This window comes from Apium graveolens, chromosome 8 (genome assembly GCF_009905375.1).
Source record: "Apium graveolens cultivar Ventura chromosome 8, ASM990537v1, whole genome shotgun sequence".
Taxonomy (NCBI): Eukaryota; Viridiplantae; Streptophyta; class Magnoliopsida; order Apiales; family Apiaceae; genus Apium; species Apium graveolens.
The window spans coordinates 131,727,662-131,746,992 of NC_133654.1; the positions used below are offsets into that span (position 1 = coordinate 131,727,662).

General features: G+C 33.2%; 1 long non-coding RNA gene and 1 pseudogene across 4 annotated transcripts; both read left to right on the forward strand.

Annotated features, from left to right (window-relative positions):
• Positions 1-11,708, forward strand: part of LOC141680003 (uncharacterized) — a 123,948-nt pseudogene extending 112,240 nt beyond the window's left edge.
• Positions 11,709-15,297: 3,589 nt separating this feature from the next.
• LOC141678631 (uncharacterized) lies at positions 15,298-18,966 on the forward strand. Of its 4 annotated transcripts, none has more exons than XR_012557824.1 (5): positions 15,298-15,573; positions 15,722-15,865; positions 15,972-16,088; positions 16,741-16,874; positions 18,602-18,966. It is a non-coding gene; the product is annotated as an uncharacterized LOC141678631 (long non-coding RNA). The 4 variants fall into 4 exon arrangements; XR_012557825.1 differs by having other exon boundaries at positions 15,301-15,573; positions 15,826-15,865; XR_012557822.1 differs by lacking the exon at positions 15,722-15,865 and having other exon boundaries at positions 15,306-15,573.
• The last annotated feature ends 365 nt before the right edge of the window (positions 18,967-19,331 follow it).

The window sequence follows — 19,331 nt, forward strand, 5'->3', positions numbered from 1 at the left end:
ATAATTTGTTCATCCTTTTGAGAGAGTGCGTTTGTAATCAGTTTTTATCTGTTAATATAAAAACTGTTGATTTTGTTGAAACTTTGTCGAATTGATTGCATAAACTGTATCCATCCCCCCTACAGTTGATTACAGGACTAACATTCAAGTACTAACAAACAGTCAGTTTGACAATTCCCAAATTCATCTCATGGACACGAGGTCCCATATTGTCGAATATCACTATTTTTATCATCCTTCACCATCCTATTGGGTATCACAGCCTGGTTATTTAGCTGTTCACCCATGACTATATTATCTTCATTTTCTCCGTGTTGAACTCTAATTCATGCTTTAAAAGTTCCCTCAATTTCAGGATCAAAAACACCTAATCCTGGGGGTTCTTCATTCATACATAAAAAAATTGATAAGAAGCAACAATTACTCCCGTTGGTACAGAGGTAACTAAAACCAAACTGCAGGAAATTAACTTTACAATTAACAAGTAAAATCGTCCATAATAGTGGCGTCAAAAACTTGTTGCGTAAAATTGTTATTTGTCAACAATCAATATATAAATAATTTGTGGAAGGGGGTTGAATACAAAAAAATTATGATTTTCAACTTTTTCTTTGTGAACAACTGCTAAATTAAAATAAAAACACAAGAGTTAAAATTTCAGTTGGTTTGTTTTTGATTTGCCACCTGAGTTATATATTGAAGAAATAATCTATGTAAATTACAAGAATTTAACAGCTGCGTTTTACAATATTTTTCTAAGAGATAGTTCTCTCTGTTGAAAACTTAATTTCTTATTTCTTAGATAATATACTTCTACTACTTGGTTTATATATCACCAAGTTACAATGCTTGCTAGACAATATATAACACAGTATTCGAGGTCCAGCAAGATTGCTTCTTCATTCTCTTTCCTCTGAGGCTTGACAAATGAGGCTAGAATTTGTCTTGATATATTGCTTGGAATATCCCTCCAATTTGTCATGCATGGAAATGGAATATTTCTTCTTCTTCTCTATCCAAGATCACATGCCCATTTTTCTCGGCTTCCACTTTTCAAACTAAGATCTTTTATCAGCCCATGTGCTCTATCAGATTTGGTATCTATACTCTGTCAAGTCACTATCAATTGTTATTTGTTACCTTGGCCATTCACAGTATGATCTTCTTAGCCATTGATGGGAAGATCCATTAGCCATTGAAATTCTGTTCTCTTTAGTCATTGAAAGCTCACTTCATTTAACTAGAATTACATGGCATAGAGTATTTACAATTAGCCATCCTATTCTATTTATCCAGTGATTCAGTGATGACTATGGAATGGACAATTACAATAATGACTACAAGTTCAGATCTACTTGAAAAATGCTACAACTTCTTATCACGGATAAGCTACTCTATCGATGGCTATCAATAAAAGATAATTTAGCCATTGATATCTACTTTCTATTTAATGAATATTATGCTATATATGTTTTGTTCATCATCAAAGGTACATGTGATTCCTAACAATCTCCCCTAATTTATGACTGATGGAATACCAGTAATAATTTATCTCCTTTATGATAACAAAATATATTGTTAATGAAATTACTTTGAAGAAGGTACAACAAATATTCATTAAGCTACTGAGTTTTAAAGGAACGGAAATTACAAGTAAAATGATAAGAGATTACTTTGCTCCTCTAGTATGAGCTGATTATTTTGCTTTTTTCTGCCTCGACTAGTTGTAACCATGTTGCCTTTGGAGAAAACTATAAAAGATTTCTTCATCTTTATTTTTAGTGTTCAGCATCCCAATGAGATATTTCAGATAATCATTAATGGCTATCTGTAATAACCCGAATTTTTGGGACTTTGTAAAACGATGAATGAATAGTAATCCTGACGATCAAGGAAAAATGTTTGTGTCCACATTATATAAGGGTATTTAAATTAAATTTTCGAGTCGATATTATGATTATACGTATCAAATGAATGTATGTAGAAGTCGTTAGTCTCGAAGAAAACCACTATTTCAAAATGACCTTATTTTACGAGTTATCGAGAAACACGAGAATTGCACTACGATCAAGGATTTAAAATCCTAAGAGTAAAACCCTAGTTCAAGTATTGTAAAATATAAGGATTCATAATAAAAGATTACCCGACTAATCACTTACGAGGATTAGGGAAAGGTTGTGATTTATAGTTATGCCTCGCATAAGGGATTAGGGTGTGTACTCATGCAGCACGGAAAGGTAATTTCGTACACCTCTCGGCAATTGAAGGAATATGAGATAAGGTACCCTATGCACGACTTAGAGCTGCCAGCAATAGTCTTTGACATGAAAATTTGGAGGCACTACTTGTATGGGGAAAGGTGTGAGATTTACATAGACCATAAGAGCCTTAAATGCATTTTCACCCAGAAAAAATTGAACATGAGACAAAGAAGATGGTTACAATTAATCAAGGATTACGACTTTGAAATCCTGTATCACCCAGGTAAAGCCAATGTGGTGGCTGAGGCCCTCATTAGGAAATAAATATGGTGTTCAAGACATTCATGTACATAGACTAAGTCATCTTAACAGCCCTAAGGATAAGGTGTATGATAACCCCAGTGTATTCTGTATTTGTATTTTTTGAGTCCATAAAAATGTTAAGTAGATTAGACTGGAAAGGATATCTTTAATATATTATTTATTTTGGTATTTGTATGATTAAACATAAAATTTAGTTACACATAGATCCTCTCCATTAGGACATGAATTTAAGTGATCCAAGTCAAATGGTCAAATTAGCAAAACTATTTTCAAATATAAAAGAGATATTCCAGTCATCAAAATTTATATTATGAAAAATATCTCTAAGGCAATATGATCAAAGAAAAAATATCAAGACATGATATTTTTTAAACCTCTATGAAGGGTTTCAAGCACATAAACGCAACGGAAACAGTAATTAAAAAATGTGAAAAACCAGAATTTTCGAAACCCACCGCAGGATCCATACGAAAAACATATATTTAATTCGTAGATCAGACCGTTTACCTTAAGAATCTTAACTAATTTGTTGAACAATGGAGATCCAAAGATTGTTCAATAACCACGCATCCCTCTCTCGCGATCTATGCTCTATCGGTATCCACACGAATGCTTGAACTCAAGGATTGGATGTTTACGAGAACAAACTCGTTTCTTCTTGCTCATTCCATCTTCTCTCTTAGTGGCTAGGGTTGTAGTAAAAGTCTTTCACCCAAAATCAGCCACACAAGAGTTATTATATAGAGGGTAGAAAAAGAATTATAACTCTTAACTAATTAGGAGTTATTATTAATTCGAAATTCCTATTTGATAATAATTAATTCAAACTTAATTATTTAACAACTGAATTTCATAATTGATATTAGTAAATTTGAATATCATTATTTATTTAATTAATTAAGTCATACTTATTAATATTATAAAGAATTCGAACTACTTTAATTTAGTTTAAATCCAATTTAAATTAAATAATCCTTCAAGCATTCTTTGTGTGTGACCCTATAGGTTATTATTACGTTGGCAACGAATTTTAAACCTAATATAAAATCGTAAACAATGAGCGGCATCTAGTAATACATCATTACTACCCAAATAATAATAATTGAATCGGTGATCGATTAAACCTTTCGTGAACAATGTATAATGTAATATAATCCCTTTAACCGAATATTATAGATTAAACTAGATGAATGTAATGTGTCATCCTCATCATAGTTTAATCCAAGTTTCCTTAATCAATGAGTAGACTATCATATCAAATCAACATCTGAGCATGGTCAGGCATTTCATAGTCTAGCTCACACAAGAGGCTAATAATATCACTCCTAAAATAGGAGGGTTAAATCCCATCTAGATAATTAATATTTCTCATACGATTCATAATATACCCAATGTCTACTTTTATCATTACCCGGCCAAGGATAACTTTTAATGGAATCAATGTATATTAATTCTCGTATAGAAATATAATACCATTACATCAGTATCACTATGATAATTACTTATGACAACAGACATGTAGAATCTCACATTCGGTATGTCCAGCACCATGTACATTTATATATGCCTGTGTTATTTACTTTAGTATCACTAAACCTATGATCAATGAGATGCTATAATCAGTCAACAAACACACCAGTCTTAATGTCCCTTAATAATAATACTCGACTAGGGACCTTTTGGAATATTGATAATATTCTCATTATCTCATATCTAAGTCACGTACTTAGAGATATAGAATTGCATATCATATTCCAAGGACATTTATTAATCTAACATTTATATCGCGGTAAATTAAGAATTAATAAATTATAAAGGGAATAATCGATAGAACATAAACATTAATAATCCAAATGTCTTAAACTAAAACATCATAGTATTGTCTCTAGGGCACAAACACTAACAATCTCCCACTTGCACTAGAGCCAATCACCCATGTATCTAATACTCATGGAACTAGTATGACCATCGTGCTTCTGCTGCGATAAAGTCTTAGTCAGTGGGACTGCAACATTATCATTACTATGCACTTTACATTTATATCTCCTTGATCATTAATCTCATTAATAAGGTGATATCGTCTAAGAACATGCCTAAACAGTCTCCTTGGTTGGTTAAAAAATATCAATATATTCGGCTTCTATTATAGAATCATCAAAGTTCTTGTTGTGAACTATTCCAGCTAACATTACTTATATTTAGACAAAACACAAAACAGACATAAACACATAATCATCCTTGTCTATCCAGAAATTAGGTTCAGAAACTAGTATCAGTATAACCCTTTACAACCAGTTCCCTATCTTCTCCATACACCAAAAATAAATCTTTAGTCCTCCTTAAGTACTTAAGAATATTCTTGAAAACTATCCAGTGGCCCTCACCTAGATTAGACTAGTATCTGATCATCATGCTCAAAGCATACGAAACATCAGGATAAATACATATCATTGTACACATTATAGATCCAATTGCTAACACATCTGTAACTTTCTCAAAAGGACCTTATCATCTAATGATTTAGGGGCAATTATCTTTTGAGATCACTATCCCATGAGACATGGAAACATATCATTTTTTGTCACTTGTATCATAAAATGATGTAATACTTTATCAATGTATGTACTCCGACTAGGTCGATTAATCTCTTCACTCTATCTTTATAGATCTTCATCCCTAATATACAGGTAGTATCGCCTAAGTCTTTCATCGAGAAACTATTTCTCAACCAAGTCTTAACATCATGTAGAGAAGGTATATCATTTCATATCTGTTATATGTCATCTGCATATAATATTAGGAATGTCACATGGCTCCCACTAACTTTCTTGCAAACACATGGTTCATCTTCGTTTTGAATAAAGCCAAACTCTTTGAATGTTTTATCAAAATGAATATTCATTCTCCTTGAGGCTTGCTTCAATCTATAAAAAGATAGAAGAAACTTACAAACTATCTTAAAAAACTTTGGATCGACAAAACCCTCAGGTTGTATCATATATACATCCTCTTCAAGGCTCCCATATAAGAAAGCAGTTTTGACATCCATTTGTCAAATCTCATAGTCAAAGTAAGCAACTATTGCTAACAAAATCCCGATGGTCTTGACCATAGAAATTGGTGAAAAAGTCTCATCATAGTCTATACCATGAATTTGTTTGAAATCTTTTGCCACTAGTCGCACCTTATAGGTCTGTACTTTACCATCCATGTCAGTTTTCTCCTTGAAACCCCACTTGCACCATATAGGTTTTACCCCTTCGAGTGGATCAACTAAAGTGAATACTTTATTTTGATACATGGATTCCATCTTGGATTTCATGGCCTTCAACCATCTCTCGGAGTCTGGACGGTTCATAGCATCTTGGTAGGTGAGAGGCTTTATCATTATCTGTTAGCATCATATCACCATTTTTAGTCAAAAGAAATCCATAATTTCTCCCAAACTCATGGTGAATCCTACTAGATTTACGAATAACCCGTGTTTCTTGGACAGGATTACTTTCAACATTTTGATGTACATCCTGATCTTATTCCAACTCTGGTTCAATGTTATCATGTTGTTCTTTTTTTTGGATTACCCATATATCTAAGTTTTTTTTTCTTTTTGATTTTCCAATTTTTCTTGGTTGTTGACTTATAGCTCTTATCTGGTACGTGATTACTTGTCTTATATGCAAAGTAATTGGGTTCGAGACCATTCATCTAGATTAATAAGACACTCTAACCTTTCATCTCCTAAAGTAGTAAGGCAACTCGACTTCTCTTCACCCACTAACTTTTCTTCACCCACTAAAATTGAGTCAAAAGAAGAAGTAGATATTCCACTTGTAATCATGGTTGTCTCACTCAAAGACCGTTGTTATCCTGCTCGTTCCGTTGAACCCTCATGCATAGTCCTACCTGAAGTAACCGCGAACAATTTTGAAATTAAACATCACCACATTAGCATGTTACCTAGGTTTTCTGGGGTAGAGGGAGAGGATCCATATCTTTTCATTCGAGAATTTGAGGAAATATGTGCTTTACAAAAACTCCAACAACTTAGCTCAGACTCCATTAAGCTCAGACTTATTAACTTTGCTTTAAAAGAAGAGGCTAAACAATGGTTGTATAGTCTACCCGTTAATTCTATTTCCACGTGGGATGGATTTATGTCTATCTTTCTTAAAAAATATTTTCCAAACCATAAGGCAAACAGACTTAGGAATGAAATTAACCTATTTCAACAAAATCGAAATGAGTCTTTTTGGAAGTATTTTGATAGATTTAAAAAGCTTTTGTCTAAGTGTCCTCAACATGGTATAAAAAATGGAGACTTTGTAAAATTCTTTATGAAGCCTTAGACAGTCAAACCACTGCTTTGTTAGAGTCTATGTGCCAAGGTAAATTTATGGATAAAATTGAGGAAGAAGCTTGGCAATATTTTGAGGAGTTGGCTGAAAAAATAATGTTGTGGGAGTGAACTAAGGAACCTAATCCGGAACCTGCAAGATCTAAGGGCTTACACGTACTTGGTAATTCTATTGCAACCGAAGCTAAGTTAGCTACACTCACTAAACGTCTAGAGGCCTTAAAAACCAACAATTTGTCTTCTCAATTTTCTATCTGTGCAAATTATAGTTCTCCTAATCATGTAATAGACAATTTCCCTGAAAGTGAACAAGTCAATGCTATGTTTCAACCTAGAGTTAGGAATGATCCATATGCACCCACATACAATCTTGGTTGGAAGAATCACCCAAATTTCTCATGGAACCAAGGTCAATATAATCAGTTTAATCAAAATTCTCAAACTGCTTTTCAAAAGCCCAATCCTGGTCCATACCTAACTCAAAATCCCAACACATATCCTCCTTAAAATCATGGTCATTATCCTAACTCAGTACCCTTAAACCCTCCTAGTTTTGGTGAATTTGATAAGAAATTGAATTCCATTGAAAAAAGTATGGAGGCTTTACTTAAATCTCAACAATCTTTCATGCAAGCTATGACCCAAGATAGATAGTTTCTAAATTCAAACAAACACACCATATCTAAGCTAGAGGTCCAAGTTAGTCAATTGGCAAACACAATCAATGAGAGAGAGAAAAATCATTTCCCTAGTCAACCCGAGGTTAATCCTAAATTTTATCAAAACCAAAAGTCTCATGAAAATGTGAACTCTGTCATCTCTCTAAGGTCTGGAAATCAATTTAACAATCATGCTGGTGTTAATACTCATCAAAAAGATAAGCTAAAATCTGAACCAAATCCTCTACTCTTGAATCATAGTCTTCCACAATCTTCAAATCCTGAAACTTCTGAATCTAATGAGTCATCACCATCCAAAGAACCACCTTCAAAACCCCACTCTGATGCGTTTAGTGAAAAATTCTTTAAGCCAAAAGCTCCGTTTCCTCAAAGACTTATCTCAAACAAAAAAGCAACTCAGTTAGATAAGATTTTAGAAGTCTTTAAGCAAGTCAAGATCAACATTCCTCTTTTAGATTCAATTCAACAAGTTCCCTCTTATGCTAAGTGTCTAAAAGATTTGTGTACTCATAAAAGAACCACTCATGTTCCTAAGAAAGCTTTCCTAACCTCTCATGTTAGTTCTATCTTGTCAAATCAAATCCCTGTAAAGTATAAGGATCCTGGTTGTCCTACCATCTCTTGTGTCATAGGTAATACCCTCATTGATAAAGTTTTACTCGATTTAGGAGCTAGTGTGAATCTTCTTCAATTATTTGTCTATCAAGCCTTGGGTTTAGGTGAACTTAAAAAGACTAATGTTACTCTTCAGTTTGCTAACCGTTCTGTCAAAACTCCAACGGGTATAGTTGAAGATGTGTTGATTAAGATTGGTGATTTTGTCTTCCCCGTCGATTTTGTTGTCCTAGAGACCGAACCAGTCAAAAATCTGAAAAATCAAATTCCCATAATTTTAGGAAGACCTTTTCTTGCCACGTCTAATGCCTTGATCAACTGTAGGAATGGATTAATGAAACTTAATTTTGGAAACATGACAATTGATCTCAATATTTTCAATGTAGGAAAACAACCCAATGAACTTTTTGACCAACCCATAGATGTTAATATGATTGAGGAGTTAGTTGATAATGAAATCATGAATGTTGATGATGTCCTTAGCTTTTGTCAAGATTATTTTGGTCAAGATTGGGATGATACTAGTCATAAAAATGAGGTCAGTGAAATGTTAGAGTCCACCATTCCTAGTTCCAACCAAGAGTTAGAACCTTTTCCTTTGCCACTTTTTGAAGCTAGTGAATCCGTTGAAGCAAGTCCACCAGAATTAGAACTCAAACCTCTTCCCGAAACTGTTAAGTATATATTTCTAGGTCCTTCTAAGTCTCTTCTAGTTATAATTGCATCTGATTTAACACCTTCTCAAGAAGAAGAACTCTTATTTGTACTTAGAGAGAGTAAGGAAGTCATAGGGTGGAGCGTATCCGACATCAAGGGAATCAGTCCTGCCATTGTCCAACATAGGATTCACTTAGTTGATGATGCTAAACCGGTTAGAGAACCACAAAGGAGATTAAACCCAACTCTTAAGGAAGTTGTTAGAAAAGAAATCTGTAAATGTATAGATAATGGAATCATATATCCTATATCTGATAGTTCATGGGTCAGTCATGTTCAAGTAGTGCCTAAAAAGTCAGGGATCACTGTCGTTGTCAATGAGGATGATGAACTAGTTCCCACTCGTGTTCAGTCTGGTTGGAGAATGTGTATTGATTATAGGAAACTTAATGTTGCCACTAGGAAAGATCATTTTCCTCTACCCTTCATTGTTCAAATGTTGGAAAGATTATAAGGTCACTCATACTATTATTTCCTAGATGGTTTTTCTGGATATTTCCAAATTCCCATTGCTCCCGAGGATCAAGAAAAAACCACTTTCACTTGTCCTTTTGGAACATTTGCTTATCATCGCTTAGCTTTTGGTCTCACTGTTGCCCCTGCCACCTTTCAAAGATGTATGATGAGCATTTTCTCTGATATGGTAGGAGACTTCCTAGAAATCTTTATAGATGACTTTTCCAGTTTTGGTTCCTCTTTTCGTCAGTGTCTTAATTATCTTGACTTAGTTTTAAAACGATGTAAAGAAATAAACCTTGTTCTTAATTGGGAAAAGTGTCATTTCATGATTAAAGAGGGAATTGTTCTTGGTCATAAAATTTCATCAAAGGGAATTGAAGTTGATAAAGCTAAAATTGATCTCATTGCTAATTTACCTCCACCAAAATCTATCAAAGAAATCCGTTCATTCTTAAGACATGCTGGTTTTTATAGGCGTTTCATTCAGGATTTTAGCAAAAAGGCTAGACCGTTGACCAATCTTCTTTCTAAAGACATAAAATTTGAGTTCTCTAATGAATGTCTTCAATCTTTTGAACATCTTAAGAAAGAGTTGACCTCAGCCCCCATCATTCAATCCCCTGATTGAAATCAACCTTTTGAGCTTATGTGTGACGCGTCTGACTATGTTGTAGGGACATTTTTAGGACAAAGAATCAATAAAATACCTCATATCATATATTATGCTAGTAAGACTCTAAATGATGCTCAACTTAACTACTCCACCACTGAAAAAGAACTTCTAGCGGTAGTTTTTGCTCTTGAAAAGTTTAGGTCGTATCTTATAGGCTCTAAAATCATTGTTTACATAGACCACTCTGCTTTTAGATATCTCTTCTCTAAGAAAGACTCGATGGCCCGATTGATTAGGCGGGTCTTGTTGCTCCAAGAGTTTGACCTAGAAATTAGGGATAAGAAGGGTTCTGAAAATGTTGTTGCTGATCATCTTTCCCGTTTAGTAGTGGAGTCCACCATTAATATGCCTTTGAATGAGTCTTTTCTTGATGAACATATTCTTTCCATATCTACCACTCCTTGGTTTGCTGATATTGTTAACTATCTTGTCACTGGTGACATTCCTTCTCATTGGTCTAAACAAGAAAAATCCAAATTTCTCTCACAAGCCAAATACTTCTTTTGGGATGATCCCTATCTTTTTAAGTATTGTCCAGACCAAATCATTAGGAAGTGTGTTCCAAACCATGATTTTATAAGTATACTTTCCTTTTGCCATGATCAGGCTTGTGAAGGTCACTTTAGTGCTAAAAAGACAGCTGCTAAAATATTTTAATGTGGTTTCTATTGGCCTAGTTTATTTAAAGATTCTGCTGAATTTTGTGCCGCTTGTAGTAGGTGTCAACAATTAGGAAAGATCACTAGAAGACACATGATGTCAATGAATCCAATCTTAGTTATCGAGATCCTTGATGTCTGGGGTATAGATTTTATGGGTCATTTTCCTAATTCTTTTGGTAACCTCTACATTCTCTTAGCGGTTGATTACGTGTCTAAATAGGTCGAAGCCATACCAATTAAGTCTAATGATAACAAGGTAGTTCTTAAGTTCTTGAAAGATAATATCTTCTATAGATTTGGTGCGCCTAGAGCTATAATTAGTGACTAGGGTAAGCATTTCAAAAGCCATCAGTTTGAGTCTCTTTTAAGGAAGTATTCCATCACTCATAAGTTAGCCACACCTTACCATCCTCAAACTAGTGGTCAAGTAGAGGTCTCTAATAGGCAAATCAAACAAATTCTAGAGAAAACTATCAAATCAAATAGGAAAGATTGGTATGTTAGGTTGGTAGATGCACTTTGGGCTTATCGTACTGCTTTTAAGATCATTTTAGGTATGTCTCCTTATAGGCTTGTTTTTGGTAAAGCATGTCATCTCCCTGTTGAACTTGAACATAGAGCTTATTGGGCCATTAAAAAGTTAAATATTGATTTACCCACTGCTGGTAGCCATAGGAAATTACAACTGTCTGAGTTAGAAGAAATTAGGAATGATGCCTATGAAAATGCTAAGATATACAAAGAAAGAACTAAACTTTTGCATGACAAATCTATTTTGAGAAAGTCTTTTTTCCGGGTCAAAAAAATTTTTTGTACAACTCTAGGCTACATTTATTTCCTGGGAAATTGAGATCTAGGTGGGAGGGACCATATGTTGTTAAAGTTGTTTTTTCTCATGGTGCTATTGAAATTGAAAATCCTAAAATTGGTGAAACTTTTAAAGTTAATGGTCAAAGGCTTAAGCCATTTTTAGAACTGCCAGTTGATTCTGAGGAAGAGGTGATTCACCTCATTGACGCATGATCAAAGTAAGTTTTCTTGTTGTATAATAGTTAGTTTTATTCCTCTATCATGCCCATATCAGGTATTCTCTTCCTTTTACTTTGTCATTTTTCTCTCATTTACATTCATTGAGGACAATGCATGATTCAGGTATGGGGAGGGGTTTATTAGTATTTATATATATATAAAAAACCAAAAAAATTGAAAAAAAAATCAGAGATATTTTAGCTAAGTTGTTCAGTCCACTCTTGTACTTTAATACTAGTTGGTGTTAGCAATTTTTCAAAAGTTATATATATAATGCCTTGAGATGATTTGAACGTAGTTGAGTAAGGTTGTCTTCATGAAACTTGTGTCGAACGAATTTTTGCTTAAGAGTCTAAGACGGCACATTTGCACAAGGTCTTTATAGGAAATATTGTTTAGGGAAGTTTTCGATATCTGAGACAGAGCCCACATGTTGAAACAATGTCGAATCAAATTTTTGCGGAAAAAAAAAAAGAAAAGCAAAAAAAAAGAGATGCTTGAATAAACTACTTCAATACCCAATATTCCTCACAAATAAAAAAAAGAGAAAAAAATTGAGATGATGGGCACAAGTAGTATAATTGACTAGTCTTGTTTTGTGGCCTTTGTTACTCGAGTAATTAAGTCCGTAGGGGTATTTCAAAACCTAGTGCCCTAATGGGAGTCATTGACTCAAAGCTCGCTACATGGATAACATAGAAAGACTAAGAAAACGGACATTGCACAGTCAGTTAAAAAAAGAAAGAAAAAATAACGGTGAATTTTGGCTAGATACTTGTTTTGATAGAGATTGGGTCTATACGGTTCAATATTGGTTGAAAAAAGGAAATGTACTTACTCAGTTGATTCTTCATAGACCTATTTTCACGACACACCTTGGGATTTTTTGTAAACGTTCAGAGTCGATATAAGTGAATTATTGATACCTACATCTTGGCTATTATTAGAAGAGTCTTAAAGGCATGTATTTTCCTAAAAATTCTTGTGTTGACACCGATGAATGTTATTGTTGATAGAGTTTGGACACTTACTAAAGTATTTCACAGGTTTTTATGGGCATATCTTTTGTAAACCCTTAGGAGACAACACTCCTCTTATAGAGATCGTCTATGAGTTTAACGGGTTGGTAAACCTAAAATTTCCCGTCACGCCTACGAAAAGGATCATAGGACTTTTCTTAGTTAGCATTTTTATTTTTGATTTTTCTCGAGGACGAGCAAAAGATAGGTATGGGGGCATTTGATAGGTCCATATTATTGCATATTATTAATACCTATTTTATGTATATTTTCGTAATTTTATTAATAAATAAATTGTTTTACTTTGTTTTGGAGGAAAATAAATAAAATCAGAATTTGAGTTGGAAAAGGTGCAAAAAAGTAAGGAGGTGGACTATTCTAGAAGTCAAGGAAATTGGAAGATAAATAGAATCCTTATTGGAGGAGAAGAAGAAGAATTTACTTTAAGAATCCTACTTGTATTTCAAGAATCCAACCCTCATATTTTCCCTATATATGGGTCTCCCCTCTTGTATTTTACACATTCAACATTCCAACACCCAATTAGTTATTTGTTTTGTTCATCTTTTTATCATGTGTAGCTAAATTTGTTCCCTAGGATGAAGATGAAGTTAATTTAATTGCTTTGATATCTTCTCGTTCCTATTATTTTATTCTCATAATTTTTCTTGGTGCTTAATTGTTTAATTGACAAAGTGATTTTGATATATTATTGTTACCGAATTCATTTTTCATAGCCTATGCTTGCTCCATGAAATTTTGATGGGTTATTATTAGATAACAAATTTCATAGTATATGCTTGTCTCGTTAATTAAAATTTATTTGTGAAGAAAAGAGAATTGATTTTAGGGCGAGTTGATTTTAATTGTGATTGATTAACGGATTCGGATTACTAGGTTTTCCATATTATTTGATCTATTTGTTAATTAGGTTAATTCAAACCCCTCTCAAATCTTATTGTCTAGTTCGCCTGATTTAAATTGTTAGGATTTTGAAAATTCATAGTCTCTCTGGATCGACCTATATTTGCTACAATTAACCGCTATGTACTTGCAGTTAATTTACACATCTGGAGGATCAAAGGGGTGTAAAGATATTAGACATATGGCAGTCCATTCGATTAAGCAGGCATATTACAGGTTGGCCTAATTTTGTTTGGCACAGGCTTGCTATCCTGAAAACTGCTTTCTTTCTCTGGCTTCTTCTGAGAGGTAGATTAACGACAAGAGACAGATAAATAAGATTCGAAATCCAATCTCCTAGTGTTTGCATTCTATGCAATGCTACGAACGAATCAATGCAACATTTATTCTTTGAATGTGTTTACTCTGAAGAACTAATGCGAGATTGCCCAGTAAATTTGCATGGAGATTGGCTTTCAAAATCTAATTTGCTAGACCTTAGTTGGTCCTCAGATAATCCAGGTTTTCTGTTAAGCAAACTATATATAGCAGTTGCTGGGTATAAAATTTGGGAGGAAGGGAACTCAAGAATTCATGCAGGGAGCTCGATTCCGGCCCAAGCAGTCAAAGCCAATTTATAAAGAATGATTAGAGAGAAGATAGTTAGTTCGGAATTTTTTAAATGTATGATTACTAGGGATCCTAGTATTATTCCCCTGTTATATTAGAAATAGTCTTCTGCTTAACTTTACTTTTTAGCCTGAGGTAGGCTTGTTACCTTTTTCTATTGGTTTTAAGGTCAGGAGCTTGTTCCTTTCCTTTAATCTCCCTAGGGAATGCCCCAGCTCTTATTTTTGTTCCTTTGGTTTTATAAATTTTTTAATTAGCAAAAAAAAAATATTCATGCATTTACCTGATAAACAAGCTACCAAATCATAATGACTCTGGGATAGGGATAGTCATCTGAGATCAGAATTGTTAAAATATTATGAAGATCTTTTATGATGTGAAATATATAATATAAATTTGTTGAATGGTAGTTAACTATAAAACTGTTGATATTGTTATAAGATAGTATTAGATCTCGTTTAATATATGTTATAAATTTTTTGGAATTATGGAGAAAATTTTAAATGTAATGTATCGATATTATAAATATTTTGAAAAGTTATCTTGTTTAGACATATTAAATAATGATAATGTTGAAATATAGATAGAAATGATATAGATGACGTTGAATACACATTAAAAATATGTTGAATTTTAGTTATACGTGTTTATGGTGAATATTATTATAGTGACCGCATGTTAACGACTCATTCAAAATCTGTTGAATCTTTGAAAAAATGGTAATTACGATGTCGAACCCATAACATAAATATGTTGAATCTTGTCTACATATATTTGTTAGTATTATTGGTTCTACGATATTTAACGCAAATAGTGAATCTGTAAATTGAAAAATGATATTTTTTTCGAGTGTTTGTGCAGGTTATTTGTGGGAATAGGATAGTCATGGAAGTATCCGGTCATTAAAAGACTTATTATCATTTTTTTTTAAGATAGGGAAGAATGTCAAATAAGATGAATTAATATTTTATCCCCCTTCAATCTATATCTATATATCTATATATCTATATAAATATATCTATATAAAGTAAAATCTCGGGTGAAAGCGTGGCACTTCTCAAACATGGTAAAACTATTTTATCGATATTCTACGCCCTCATCCTTTCCCCTCCTTTCCTATCATCTTCATTTATGTAACTGAACTACAATTATTTTAAAGAAAATCAATAGACAATCGGTCTACAGTCAAGTGGCTGCAAAGGCTATATATATAGGATGGAAGAAGAAGAATTCAGGAAAATTTGACTCTTACGGAGAAATCAATCAAGCGTATATCTGCTCATCCTCGGCTCACACAGGTCATATAGGTATTTGCTTTAGGTTTTATCCCTTTATTTTCATATATATGTTTGTTATCGTATAGGATCCCCCTGTGTTTGGTAGAATTATTTTCCTGCCCGTGATATTAGTTATGTTATCGTTGAATCCTTGATACTATGTAGTTGTGATTGGTAGGTTTAATGTGTTGATAGGGAGAGTGTTAAGTTTGTGTTCTCCGTTTCTATCTTGTAATTCTTGGTATTGTGTTGTTGTGATTGATACGCTTAATGTGTTGAGAGGAAGAGGAATGGTCTCGATGTACTCGTGGTCTTGCAAACAGTAATTTTTCTGATCTTGAGATTCTTATTTTAAGATTTTAGCAGTGAAATGATTGTGTGAAAGTTCTATTTTTGAGTAATTACTATGAGTTGGTTATGTATTTTAGAAGGTACAGTGCTGGATTTCTGTGGCATTGATCTTTGTGAAGATGACCTTATTCTTCATGCTCATGGCAATGAAAATGTTCTTAAAGGTTTTGAACTCTTCAATGAATCTAATTCTGGTAAGTAAGCTCTATTTAATTTTTGTATTCACAGCTAACAAATGTGTTGATGGAGTAAAAAATATCTGAATATAAATGATAACATCTTCATAAATGTGTTCCCTTGGAGTGATTATTGCTTAGTTCTAAAGATTTGAATTGTTACAAGATGATAATGATCTACTTTCACAAAAAAATGTATGTTTTTTACTTTTCATTTATGTATTAACTTGCCTTTTGGTGCTTAGGCTCAGAACCCCCTTTGGACACTACTTCTTCAAGACTACTTGTGTTTGGTTTAAAAATCTTAGTATTTTAATGTGTTAACTTGGAATAATTTTTTTGTATAACTTTTTATGCTATAGAGGCTCATACCAAACTTTAAGTAATGTGTTTTCAAATCAAATCATTTTGTGAAAATCCCTTTTACACCTTTAATGAGAGTGTTAAGTTGAGCTTGGATGATATGCAATGAATATGTATGATTTTGGATGATGTTGAGATCTATAAAGACTAAAGGCCTTTGGAGCAATATTTTGGATGTGCCTATAAAATCATACCCCATTTATCTCTATATATCAATATAAACTAGATGATCTGAGCAGACTGCTCCAAATTTAAATCTTCTATAATTACATGTGTCACTCACAACTAATTTCAAATGATGATGTAGGAAACGTACTGTCTGTCCTGTTGGCCCGTATTACAGATTTTGGGTTATCTCTTTGTCTGGGTTTCCAAGTCTAAGTCTAAACCAAAGCAGCAGCTCAACTTGAATACGAGGAACTGCAGGATATATAGCTCCAGGTATAGTTCCTATCAGAATTGTCACTAATTTGAATGTTGATGCAGGAGTAGGACAGATTTAGGAAATTACAATACAATATCAAGACTGGCATTGAATTAAAAAGGTTTTCTGAACGTACCGATTTTGTTATCTTAGGTTAGAAATATGTAATATGGGTAGCATTGCTCACAGAATGTTCATTTGTCGTATTTTTATGGGGATTTTTATACTTAACTGATTATTTAATTCATCATCATATACTTTTAGCTCATTATTTGGAATTTATGATACTCTGTATTTTCCCTGTTATTCAGAAATAGATACATAATATATAGTATGCTTTAGAAGACCAAAATATATTCACTTTTTTGTTAGCTCAGATTTTTCGTGTGCATCCTATGTGTTACACGAGCATCCTTTTATGAGAAGTTAATAGGTTGTTGTACTTCAGGATTTCTGCTTAAAACAAAGTGCACGATTGATGTATATATAAATACAACTAATTAAGCACGATTTTTGTAGTTATAGGTTACGTTAATCTGCTGCAACCAGAGAGAGACAAAATGATAAATTCCTGAATGTTGTATGCTTCATTGACCTGTAACTCTACTTCCCTATGCATGAGCTACATGTATATATTTTACACACATAAACCAACACTTAACCAATTGCACATGAGCTTTTACTTCAACAAATCTTAATAGTACTTTAAGTTAAACTGGAGTATAAATTTAAGTTTATAAAGCTCAATACCCCTTGCAACCTGGACTTGGGGAGGATTAAACACAACTCAGCTTGTAAGCTGTTAGATGAAGTGTCAGCGCTAGGATTAGCTTCCTAAAAATTCCTAAAAATAGCATATAAATATAGTTACTTTTTTTTGAATAATTAGGGCTTTGCAACTTAGTATTTTTTCTAAAAAATATAGGTATTAGTATGTCAAGGATTTGCATAATTTTGTTATTTTGTGTTAATATAAATTTTCCGTCAGCTCTAACTGATAGGCTTAATATATGTGTGTGCAATTTCGTGGTATGATTTTATGTTTAATTCGGTCCAAATTTTTTGGCATTGACAAGATTTTCATTAAACAGCCATAATAGAGTTCTCTAAAACTGAATTTGATTTTATGAAGAACATAATTAATTAAATTAGTGCACTATTGCTGATAAAGATGCTGGATTAATGGTGAAAGAAGTCTCAGAAAATATATTATCATCTCGTATTACTATTCAAGATCCTAATCTATGCAAAATAAAAAGAAGACCTCGAGTATATAATAGAATTCCTACTGGAATGCAGGTTTCACATGCTAAAGCACAAAAGAAGCTAAGAATTTGTAGCAGCTATAAAGTGAAGGATCATTATACTTTAGGTGTAAAAATCTTTCAGCATCATAGATTTGTAGTACATTTAATTTGGGTTTTAGACGTCCTATGGTTGAGGGGAATTTTATAGCAAGCTAAGAGGTTTTAGCATTTAGTAATTTAGATATTAAAAAAATTTAATGTGATTGAAAAAAACTTTGGTTCATTTGGTTTTAATCCTTTTAGATTCTTTCAGCTCTGAAGCGTGCTATTAACTGCATTGCAACAACTATATCAGCCATTGTATAACTTAGCATAAAGAGCTACTGTCGATATATAGAAACTAATAGAATCATGCAAGTATTTTCTGGTGTCGATTTGTTCAAGTTTTGTGGGACAATTTTGGTGAGCACTAATAAGACAATTAATGTTTTATGTAGATCTGGTGAGAGGACAGTGTGTTGCTGGTTTTGTATTCAGGTTGTGAGACATGTTTTGTGCTATATTGTGGACACTACATTAATATGTGTGCAACAGTGGAAGGGCGCGTAGAAAACGCAGTCCTGTAATAGTTTAATTTATACTGTAAGTATTCTGAGGCTGCTCTGAATTTGGTAGTCTACAGAATGATCATTGGAGTTCCATGGGTTATTGCTAAATTTCAGGTGAACTTAGTTTGCGTTTTTCAGAGTTCTAACAGTTTGGGCATTGATTTTGTGCAATGTTACTTAGATTGAGATTTTGAATATTGTAATTTTAGAAACTTTGGCCTTTAATTAGCAGAAAACCATCTACACTCCTGATATGTCTAGTAGTATTTCTAATGTCATAGCTACTAATATGATGAAAACTCTGAGGTATGTCTCAGGCGACACACGTGGCGTCTCTCAAATATTTTAAAGCTATTTTCTCAGAATTCTATGCCCTCATCCATTTCTCTATTTTCTCTCATCCCTTCTATGTAACTGCAAGACAATTCCTGTGAAGAAAATCAAAAGGCTATATATCAGATGTTCTTTCTAGCTTCCGGATCCAATTAGTTTTAGCCTTTCTCTTACCCCATCCGATCAGGCGTGAACCAATATATATTTGTGTGTGTATGTAAATGCAAGCAGCCGCAAAAAACTGTGGGCTGAATTATGTGTTAATTTTTTATATGATGTTCGAGTG